We start from the raw sequence: 10,613 nt of genomic DNA, 5'->3' as shown, positions 1-10,613 counted from the left end.
GAGTTATCCTCATTGGAGCCCAAAAAGTTCTTGTCACCCTTCTAGGCAATGAAACACCAGACCTGATGCTTCATGAAGGCAGGGGCTATGCCTTTTCTCACCTCCATATGTCCATCATCTAGTGTTCTTTGTAAACATGTGTTGAATGAATACATCTCTCAGGTGAGTCTCTGTCCTTGTCAATGCCTCAGTTTCCCTTTGTGAGAAATTAAAACACAATCCCTATCCCCAGATCCAAGAATTCATAGGATGACAGGATCATGGAATTCTGAGCTAGAAGGTACCTTAGAGATCATTTAAACTACCATTTTAATTGAACAAATGAGGACAATAAGACTCAGAGAAATAAAGGCTGTAGCTTCTTTGGCTCTAAGGGAAGAGTTAAGAAGGTTCTCCCTCACCCTGGCTGTTCCACCTGCTTGGGATGACTTCCTCATCCCATCTCACAATCCAACTTCTTACTTGAACTCTGGAGTTAGCCTGAATCCAATTATTTTGAATGTTCCCTTCTGAAGTAATGAAGGTGTGAAAGAGGTATTACTAGCACTTTTCTCCCCTCTTCCCCTCCCCCCCAATATACACACCACAGAGGGAAAGAAGGGGAAATCCCAGAGTTGTCCCTAAGAGAAGAGATGGGATCTCAGAGCTTCTTCTCACAGCTCCAGCCATTCTGTCTCTGACCTAAAGAGTTGGGGTCACTCTAGCCTCTCTTTGGATGTCTCTAAAATCCATCTTGGGTTTGACCCACACATCAGGGGGCTCCCTTTCCCCTCCCTCCCCATTCCACTATTAGGATAACTCTAAACCTTCTTCCCAGTGTGAGGCTCAAATAAGATAGTGAATGCAAAGTACTTTGTAACATTAAAAGGTTACATAAATACAACCTATTATTACATGCAGATTATTATTGCAGATGGACAATGAACTGAGCCTGGAATTGAATAGAAGGAAGAGAATGGGGCTGGTCGGCATGTGGGAAACTGTACACTGATTTCAACAATCCCAAATTGCTTTGCTCCCTGACAAAATAATAATAATAATAATCTTTTTGATATCAGTTCTTCCAGAGACAAAAGTCAGAGAATGCCACAATAGCCAAAAAAACAAAACGATCATTCCCTTAAAGAGCAGTAGAAAGATATATGGTAGACATAAGGAGCCTTCACCAATGATCTACATCTACTCTCGTTTTGCTATTAAATGATACAGCAGACAGAAAAGTATCTGAAGGGTTGTCCTAGGGAAGATGGATTCAATCTGTTCTGCTTGATTCTTAGAGAAAGAACTATGGCCATGGGATAGAAACTGCAAGAGGATTATTAAAAAGAAAAAGATAAGAGCATAATAGTATTGTATGTACATAAAAAAAAGGAATTCTTCTTTCTAGAAATCATGAATCTGAAGAGGAAAGCTTAAACATTTGGGGACCGAGGGAGGAAGGGAGGGAGGGAAGGAGGAAGGGAAGAAGGGAAGAAGGAAAGGAAGGAAAGGAAGGAAGGAAGGAAGGAAGGAAGGAAGGAAGGAAGGAAGGAAGGAAGGAAGGAAGGAAGGAAGGAAGGAAGGAAGGGAGGAAGGGAGGAAGGGAGGAAGGGAGGAAGGGAGGAAGGGAGGAAGGGAGGAAGGAAGGAAGGGAGGAAGGAAGGAAGGAAGGAAGGAAGGAAGGAAGGAAGGAAGGAAGGAAGGAAGGAAGGAAGGAAGGAAGGAAGGAAGGAAGGAAGGAAGGAAGGAAGGAAGGAAGGAAGGAAGGAAGGAAGGAAGGAAGGAAGGAAGGAAGGAAGGAAGGAAGGAAGGAAGGGAAGGAAAAAAAAGGGAGGGAGGGAAGAAGGGAGGAAGGAAGGAAATTTAGCCTTGATGTAAGGGAAAACCTCTTCACAATTAGAGTTATCCAAAAGTGAACTGAGTTGCCTTAGGAAATAATGAGCTTCTTGTCACTAAAGGGCTTCAAAATGGATGACTATTTGGGTTGAAATGGGGATTTTTGGCTAGGTCCTTTTGTCATCGTTGTTCGGTTGTTTTCAGTTGTGTCTATCATAACCACATTTGGGGTTTTCTTGGCAAAGATACTAGAGAGGGTTGTCATTTCCTTCTCTAGCTCATTTTACAGAGGAGGAAACTGAGGTAAACAAGGTTAAGGGACTTGGTGCCCAAGGTCACACTGCTAAGAGTGTGCCTGATCTGAGGCCAGATCTGAATTTGGGAAAATGAGTCTTACTGATTCTATCCACTTTGACACCTAGTTGCCTTTGATTACATATAGCCTAGATTGAACGATCACTGAGGTCCCTTCCAACTGAGATGCTACAGTTTTGTGAAAATATTTACCTAAATTTAAATCCCCCAGCTCTGTCATTTACTGCCATATCATTCACCCTCTCTGAGATGGCCTCAGTGTCTTCATCTATAAAATGAATTTGGACTAGATAATCTCTCAGGTCTCTTCTAACTCTATGATCATATTATATATATATATATACATAGAATTGTTGTTAGAAGAAGATTCAAGCAATGTTGCTTCTTGAGAGCAGATGGAGCAATTTTTTTTTGAGGGAGGAAGAAGCTACATTATGCCTCTCAAGTGACATCTTAATAGACAACTGCCTACTCACTGCAAGGCCAGCCTGGGTTCTCAGACACCCACTCAGCGCCCAGGTCTGACACCTTCCTCTTTAATGCCTGGTTCAGCTCTGGAGGAAACAGTCCTGGGGGTTAATCGGTGACTGGCTCTCTGCTTGACTGCACCCCAAGAACACACCCCCCTTCAGTCCTAATGACCCCCTGCTAACACCCCTCAGGCTTCACAGCCCCACCTCAGGCCACCCAGAGCAGAGTCAATGATCAGCTAGGTAGAGAGGCCAAAAGAAGGAAAAAATTCAGAGGCAGCAAAAGTCCTGGAATGGGGAAAACAATGGGGTCATTCTAGAGGAGAGAAGGCTACACTCCCACATCCAAACAAAGGAGATTTTTAGGGCAGCCATCTTTGTCTCCCCTTAGCCAAGTCACAACCTCTGAGTCTCAGTTTTCTCATCTATATTTAAAACCTTTACCTTCCATCTTATAATCAATATTGTATACTGGTTCCATGTCAGAAGAATGATAAGGGCTAGGCAATGGGGGGGGGGGGGTGTCAAATGATTTGCCCAGAGTCACAGCCAGTAAGGATCTGAGGTCAGATTTGAAACCAGGACCTAGGACAGGGGGAAACTAGGTGTTTCTTTGCATTGAGAAAGCCTGGAGATTGGAAGTCCTGGGTTCAAATTTGACCTTGGATGCTTTCTGGATGTGTGACCCTGGGCACTGTCACTTGACACCCCCCCATGCCTAACCCTTACCATTCTTCTGACATGGAACCAATACACAGTATTGAGTCTAAGATGGAAGGTAAAGGTTTGAAATATAAAATAAAATGGGGATTAATAAAACAATGCTAGCACTGTCTAGCTTACCAAGTTATTAGGAGGAAAGCACTTTGTAGATGTTTAAAGTCTAACAGAAAGCTATTCTTTTCTTCCCCTTCCATGCCCCACCACTCCAATGCAGAGGGTCTCTCCCAGGACAAGTGCATTCTTCCCCCCAAGAGCTTCTGGCAGAAAGGGGAAGACACAATTCCTCATTATGGATCTCTAAGACCGCTACCAGACCAGAAGAAGACCATAGTAAGCAGCTCCACAAGGCTACCCTAGCCAAAGACCCTTAACCCTCAAACTTGTAGCCCAGTGGGCACCTGAGGCAAAGTTTGAGAGATTATAAACCTCGTGTATATGTCAACTATTTGTCAGTGTCTGCCTAAGGCTTGGAGCCTTCATCACAACACCTGGGAACTGATTTATCACAAAATAAACACTTGGGGGATGAGATCGTCTGGCATGAAGAATATGCGCACCTAAGAGATGTCATACTAAAAATACTCTCCTTGTGTCCCCCTACAAATACCTGAGCCCATGAGGCTGACTACCTGGATGGCCCCAAAGACGGGGCTCTGGTTGTGGCTGACACTGAGGGGAAGGAGACATTAGAATCAGGCAAAGTCTATATATGGGCTCCCTTCAGTTCTGGGTTTTCTTAGAGGCGGGATATGGTGATTCCTTAAATAGCAGGGCTGCAAGGGTTAGAGCCTACAGATTTTGTAGTCCTATTGCTTCATTTTACAGATGAGGAAACTGAAGTCCAGAGAAATTAAGTGCCTTGCCCACGGGCCCAGCCCCAGAGGGAAACTATTAACTATTTCTTGACTAGTGGGAAGAAAAAAAAAAACCAACAAGTTTGATGGAAGCCAGTAGAGGGCAGAGACTTGCCATACCCTAACCTGCCTAACTTCCCTCTCCTCCTCCATTAGAGAACAGAAGATGGTCCCTCACCTGTTGGAGAGTAATACAAGACTTTAAGAGGTTATAAGGTAAGAAGATGAGTGGATAACATAGCAAAGGTATAGATTAAAAGGTTGCGCACACAACCCCTTGCCCCCACCACTCCACCCTCCTTCTGAAGGGCTGTGAGAGGCACACTGGGAGCCCCAGTCCTCTGGTGCCATATTCTGTGCTCTTTACCCTAAGCCAGCCTGATACTGCGGCAAGAATTAGAGCCCAGGAGTGAAATCCCCTTCTTCGAATACCACCAGCCGCCATGTGCCCCCAGTCTGCCCCATCTAGCCCCGGGGCAGGCACGCGGCCCCAGAGGGCACTCCCTTCCCGCTGCTGTCCCCTGCCCTTCTCTGCTGCTCCCCTCCTGGATGGCCTCATGGCCTCTCACGCGCTCCCTCACACTCACTTCTCAGGGGGAACTCTACAGCCTTTGTTTCCTCACACATATTTCACCATGTTTCGTGTTTCAACATGATCCTGGGATTTGTCTTTCTTCTTTCCCTCTCATACACTTTCCCTCTCTGCTCGGGTTCCTTTCCTTATTTCTCTATCTTCTCCCGGTTTTGTCTTCTCACTCCCCAATCCTCCCCCACCCTGGCCACCTTTTTATTTTAACTCCAACAGGTCCCTCGGATGCAGTAACCCCCCGCCTCCCCTCCCCGTGATGTTTACACAGCCCCAGAGTCAGAAATGCTGAAAAATATGAGACCTTTTGGAGCTGCATTCCTTGGGAATGAGAAGCAGCTCATAGCTCAGACGTCACACTCCTCCAGAAGGGGGGCGGAGCAGCTGAGGGGGGGGGGGGGGGGCGGCGGCGGCGCACCAAACGCTCGTCTTCCTACCTGATAACCCCGCGATGTCTTGCTTTAGTCTCAGACACCTGAGGGACCATTTTCCTTTCTTTGAGAGCTGAGGCAGGTTAGAGGAGGGGAACTCTCTGCCCCATACCGGTGGAGTTTATGGCTACTTTCAAGCCTGTTCCTTTTTTCTCCTCACTAGACAGGAAATAGTTTCCTCTTAGGGGTCCCCAGTGATATCACAACCAAATCGATCCCCACCCCACTACCTTCCCCAAATGCGATAAAAACAGGACCCAAGAGAGATAGGAGCATCTTCAGAGGCCCCAGCCAGCACCATTAATCAGCAGGGTACCCATATGGATGAAGCTCATTCATTGCTCTATTACTCCTCCTTATTTATCTTCCATCTTCCGTCTCCCTCCTTCTAGCTAATGGGCTCTTTATCTCCAGCATTATCTCTTCTGATCTATCTTCCAGGTTCAGGAAACTAGTATGATTCTGCTCAGAGAAAAGAGGAGTTAGAGGAAAAGTGGGCTTCTTGCTATTTCATTTTTCAGTCATGTCCTACTATTAGTGACCCTGTTTGGAGTTTTCTTAGCAAAGATACTGGAAGAGTTTGCCATTTCCTTATCCAGCTCATTTTACAGATGAGGAAACTAAGGCAAACAGGGTTAAGTGACTTATACAGGGTCACATAGCTAGTAAGTCTCTGGGGTTAAATCTGAACTCAGGAGAATGAATCAATGATTCCCAGCATCAGGCTCTATCCACTGCACCACCTACCTGCCCAAGGAGCTTCTAGGCTGTATTTATTAGGCAAGGGGACAATTACACTAGATGTTTTTCAATTCCAATGAGGATAGAACAAAGACAGTCTTAAAACAACAGCAACACAGATGGGAGTCAGTCAGTCAAGAAGAACATCCTAACCAAGAGGGAGTGCATCCCTATTTGAAAGGTATCATATTCTAGAATGTGCTTTGAGACCACAAATTGAGATCAAAATGTGAGTTACCATAAGACTATGGCAGGCAAGTACTTATTAAGCATCCACTATGTGCCAACTATGGCTCTGACAAAGAAAATAACAGACCCAGTCCCTACCCTTCAGAAGCTTAGATGTCCCCCTGATACTGGGAGATAAAGATTCAATTTCCTCTGGATTTTTTTGTTTTGTGTTTTGTGTTATTTCTTCATTTTAAAATGGAACATGAGAAAGGAGCAGAGAATTTGTGCAAATATCAGAGTTTGATCCATACTGCCCCAGGCAATGTTTGCCATAATGCTCATCTCCATTTATTTGGAAGGAGTGAATGAGTCCTGCCTAGCTACACAGCAATCAGAGGCAGAGTTCCCTAAATGCACAACTAAGCTTTCTTCTTCCTTTCCTATTCCTTGCTGCATAGATTTAAAGACTGTTTGAAAACCAAAGAAAGAAAAGCCCAAGGAAGGTTGAATGCATGTCTGTCTGAGACCCAGGGAAAGACAAATGAGGAGATGATTTTGAAGTGATGAAAGATAAGAGTTTATATGTAGCATTTCTTTTCTTTTCAAGTCTCTGTACCAAAATACCTTCAGTCTGTTAAAGAATGAACACACATCAGCCTCCTTATTCATGTCCTGTCTCTCCTCTGGGTTAGAAGTCCCAGCACAAGAAAAGTGGAAGAGAGAAACCAAGAATAGGGGAAAGGAAATCAAGAGGATGTTGGAAAGGGATAATGGAGGAAAGGCAGATATTGTCTTCCCTTTCCTTACTTCCCTCTCCTGCCTGAGACAAGCAGCTGTTGGATTCTTTCATTTAACTTTGTCTGCCCTGGCATGAATAGGGTATGTTTCACTTAACAAAGCTTAGCTGACTGCCATTGCTGCTGTTCAAGACAGGAGGGGGAGAAAAAGAAAGGTAGAAATGAATTTTGTGGAGAGAAAAATGTTTTTCTTAATAATCTTCTTAAAATGTGTTTGGGGAAATGTGGAAATGCCTGAAGGGGGACTTATAGAGATGGAGAAATAAATAAAGAATACATGTCAGATATGAGGGACAGTGGAACATACTGATCAAAGGAGGGGGAAGAAGAAAGACTTGGGTTCAAATTCAGACTCATCGATACTATGTGACCTTGGGCAAGTTACTTAAACTCTCAATGCCCCCAGGTGACTTCTAAGACTAAGAATTACTTTCTAGTTCTCCACACTAATGAAGTAACTGATCTAAATCAACTAAATAGTCCTACACAGATAATTAAGTCATTTATAATTGACCATATTTACATAGCACTGTAAGGTTTACAATATCCTTTCCTCAAAACAACTATGTAATTAATAACCCTATTCTCATACTCATCTCTCAGAAGAGAAAACTGAGTCTCAGAAAGGCTAAATGACTTGTCCATAGTCACAAAAGAACTTAGTAAACGTCCAAGTCAGGACTCAAATCCAAGCCTTGTGACTCCCAAGGTCCACTGAACCATACTAGGGAAAATATAAATCTTTAACCACTTAGGCATGCATGTCAAATACATAAGGGTTGGTGCAATTTGGAGATGAGGACAAGGACAAAATGCTGGCACAGAAAACAGCCAAGAGGTCAGGGAATCTCTTTGCTGGAAAGGAATGATTGGGAAATGGGATAAAATTAGTGCTGAAGACCCCTAACAACCTAAAGATTCAGGGATTCTATTAGTTTCTCAGTCTTACCTATCCCAATATGCATGCCTGTCCCCATGGTCTCCATGACCTCCCTTTGACCACCTCCCATCCATTCCTTTATTTGTAACAGGAAGACACAGAAGGCAAACAGAAACTGAGAGGCATTTTAGTGGGGGAAATAGGACCAAACTGAAATCTAGGACCTTGAGTATTGAGTATTCAAATACCACTTTTTTTTTTTATCCTTACCTTCCATCTTAGAATCAATACTAAATATTGGTTCCAAGGCAGAAGAGCAATAAGGGCTAGGCAATGGGGGTTAAGTGACTTGCCCAGGGTCACACAGCTAGGAAATGTCTGAGGCCAGAATTGAACCCATGACCTCCTATCCTAGGGGATATAGCCATGAGGCTATATGCTGAAGACAACCTATGGATGGAGAATAGATGTGACAGGGCAATTTTGGAGAATGACATAAGATAGGGCACCATCAGTGACTTAGAAAAGGTGGTGGAAATGGGCTGAAATCATAGCCTAATGGAGAGTAAGAAGAGTAATGCAGATAGATCATATTTACATGGCACTATAGTCTACTTTCCTTACAAATCCTAGAGTGCAGATAGTACAAGTATAATGAATTCTCTCCTTTACAGATGAGGAAACTGAGGGTCAGAAATGTTAACAAAACATGTTCAGTCATTCAGAAGCAGACAGACTCAAGGGCTTGAACCTTCTGTTCTTTTCTGTTGTGGCAGCCATAGGGAAGACACTGGGATGGATGAGTAAGGGACACTTAATCATCTTCCTACCAAGAAAACTCTCCAAAAAAGGGAAATAAAATTTCCAAAATGAGAAACTCTTCCCTAAAAGAGATAGTCACTTCCCCTAAGCTGTCTGGGAGGGACTAAGTACCAAAGACAGGGATAAACACTGGAACTAGGGAGTTCTAAGAGATGTCCTAAGAATCCTAAGTGCTGGTTCTAAGAGCCAGACCCCAGACACAAGTCACCCAGGGTTCATCATCTGGGGGGTGAAAAGAAATCTAGGGTAGGGACCGCTAGGTAGTAGAGTGAATAGAGATCCAGGCTTGGAATCAGGAGGCCTGGGTTCAGATTTAGCCTCAGACTCTTCCTGGCTTCAGGTCTTCACTTAACCCCAATTACCTACTGCTTGCTCCTCTTCTGAGAAATGATACTAAGGGGACCAGTTAGGTGATTCAGTAAATAGAGAACCAGGCCTAGAGATGGAAAGTCTTGAGTTCAAATCTGGCCTCATATACTTCCTAGCTGTGTGACCCTGGGAAAGTCACTTGACCCCAACTGCTTAGCTCTTACTATTCTTCTGCCTTGGAACTGATGGGAAAGAAAGAGAGAGAGAGAAAGAGAGAGAGAGAGAGAGAGAGAGAGAGAGAGAGAGAGAGAGAGAGAGAGAGAGAGAGAGAGAGAGAGAGAGAGAGAGAGAGAGAGAGAGGAGAGAGAGAGAGGAGAGAGAGAGAGAGGAGAGAGAGAGAGAGAGAGAGACAGAGAGAGAGAGAGAGACAGAGAGAGAGAGACAGAGAGAGACAGAGAGAGAGAGAGAGACTTTTAAAGAATTATGATTTCTGGAAATAATTTGTCAATGGGGGTGGAGTTCAGAAAATTCCCATGATAGCAAGATCCTCTAAAACACTCCATCTGTGTGACTGTCTATTGGTCTGTTCCTCTCCAGGTGCCTCCAGCCAATAACAGTATATTCTGGCTATCCTATTTTTCCTGGATGCTCATATCCCTCAATGTCTAGAAGTCTTTCATCTAGCTTTACTTGCGTCTTTCCCACTGCTGGGATTGGGGTGGGGGTGAAAAGGAAGGAGAAGAAAAGGTAAGAACAGATCAGAATAAAAAAATCTTCCCATAATTAGTGAGAAGCAGGAGGAAAGAGAGGTCTGGGAAGGGCAGAGGGTGAGTGCAGAAGAGGGACCTTGCAAAGCATGGTTGGGATATCATTCATAAAGACAAGGGAAACAGGTGCACTCAGCTTCATGAAGGGGGTTTAGTTTGTAGAGATAAGACAAACAGGAAGATCCTTAAGCTAAGAGAGAAAAACTGCTCTGCAAGGGCAGGAAAAAAAGAGGACCACGTTGGGAGAAATGAGACACATTCCAGCTTCGGAAGGAGAGAGGAAAGGGCTGGGCAGTGAAAGCTGAGAATCGAGGGGCACATTCTGTCCTCTGAGTATGAGAAGTGCCAGCAACTGAGACCACACCTGCCCAGTACAGCTCTTTGAAATGCCCTGCTACTTCCCCCTTCCTATAAATCTCTATTCACCATATTCTTGAGGGCAGGCTCATACTTTAGACAGTAGGTGAGGCATGCACATAGCTTGGAGTGGTCAGGTAAATGCAAGAAGGGACACACTGAACTAGTAGAGGGAGCTAAGGGAAGGGGCAGAACAAGAGACAATGGAGAAACCTAACACATGGATTTCCCTCCAAGCTACCCCAAATGCCACAATCTATCTTCCTGCCAACACCTCCCCAGTATCACTGCTCTCATCACCTCAGAGAGACAACAGCTAGCCCATGGATCCCTCCTACCTCAGGTCTGAGGAGGTGGGAGGTAGAGAAGCAGCCAACCTGGCTGGAAAACAGACCCCAGACTCGCTCTTCTTATCCCTCATACTCCGGGTTCCTAACCCCATTGAACCAGCCTCCTTTAGGTTTTGGGGAAACTGAGGCCCTTAGATAAAGCTGCTGAACAAGATCCAAATCAGAGCTGGGTAAAGTTAAAGGGTTTCCGATTCCCATCTACTCATACCCCCCCCCCCAATTCAG

The 10,613-nt window shown here is 44.5% G+C and overlaps 1 protein-coding gene across 15 annotated transcripts in view; it reads right to left on the bottom strand.

Moving 5' to 3' along the window:
- The window catches only part of TNS1 (tensin 1), a 338,276-nt gene that overhangs the window by 231,413 nt on the left and 96,250 nt on the right, over positions 1-10,613 (bottom strand). The gene's annotated exons all lie outside the window — the stretch shown is intronic.

This window comes from Monodelphis domestica, chromosome 8, assembly GCF_027887165.1.
Source record: "Monodelphis domestica isolate mMonDom1 chromosome 8, mMonDom1.pri, whole genome shotgun sequence".
Taxonomy (NCBI): Eukaryota; Metazoa; Chordata; class Mammalia; order Didelphimorphia; family Didelphidae; genus Monodelphis; species Monodelphis domestica.
Note: the sequence above shows the minus strand (reverse complement) of the source record. Positions and strands in the feature narration are given on the sequence as shown.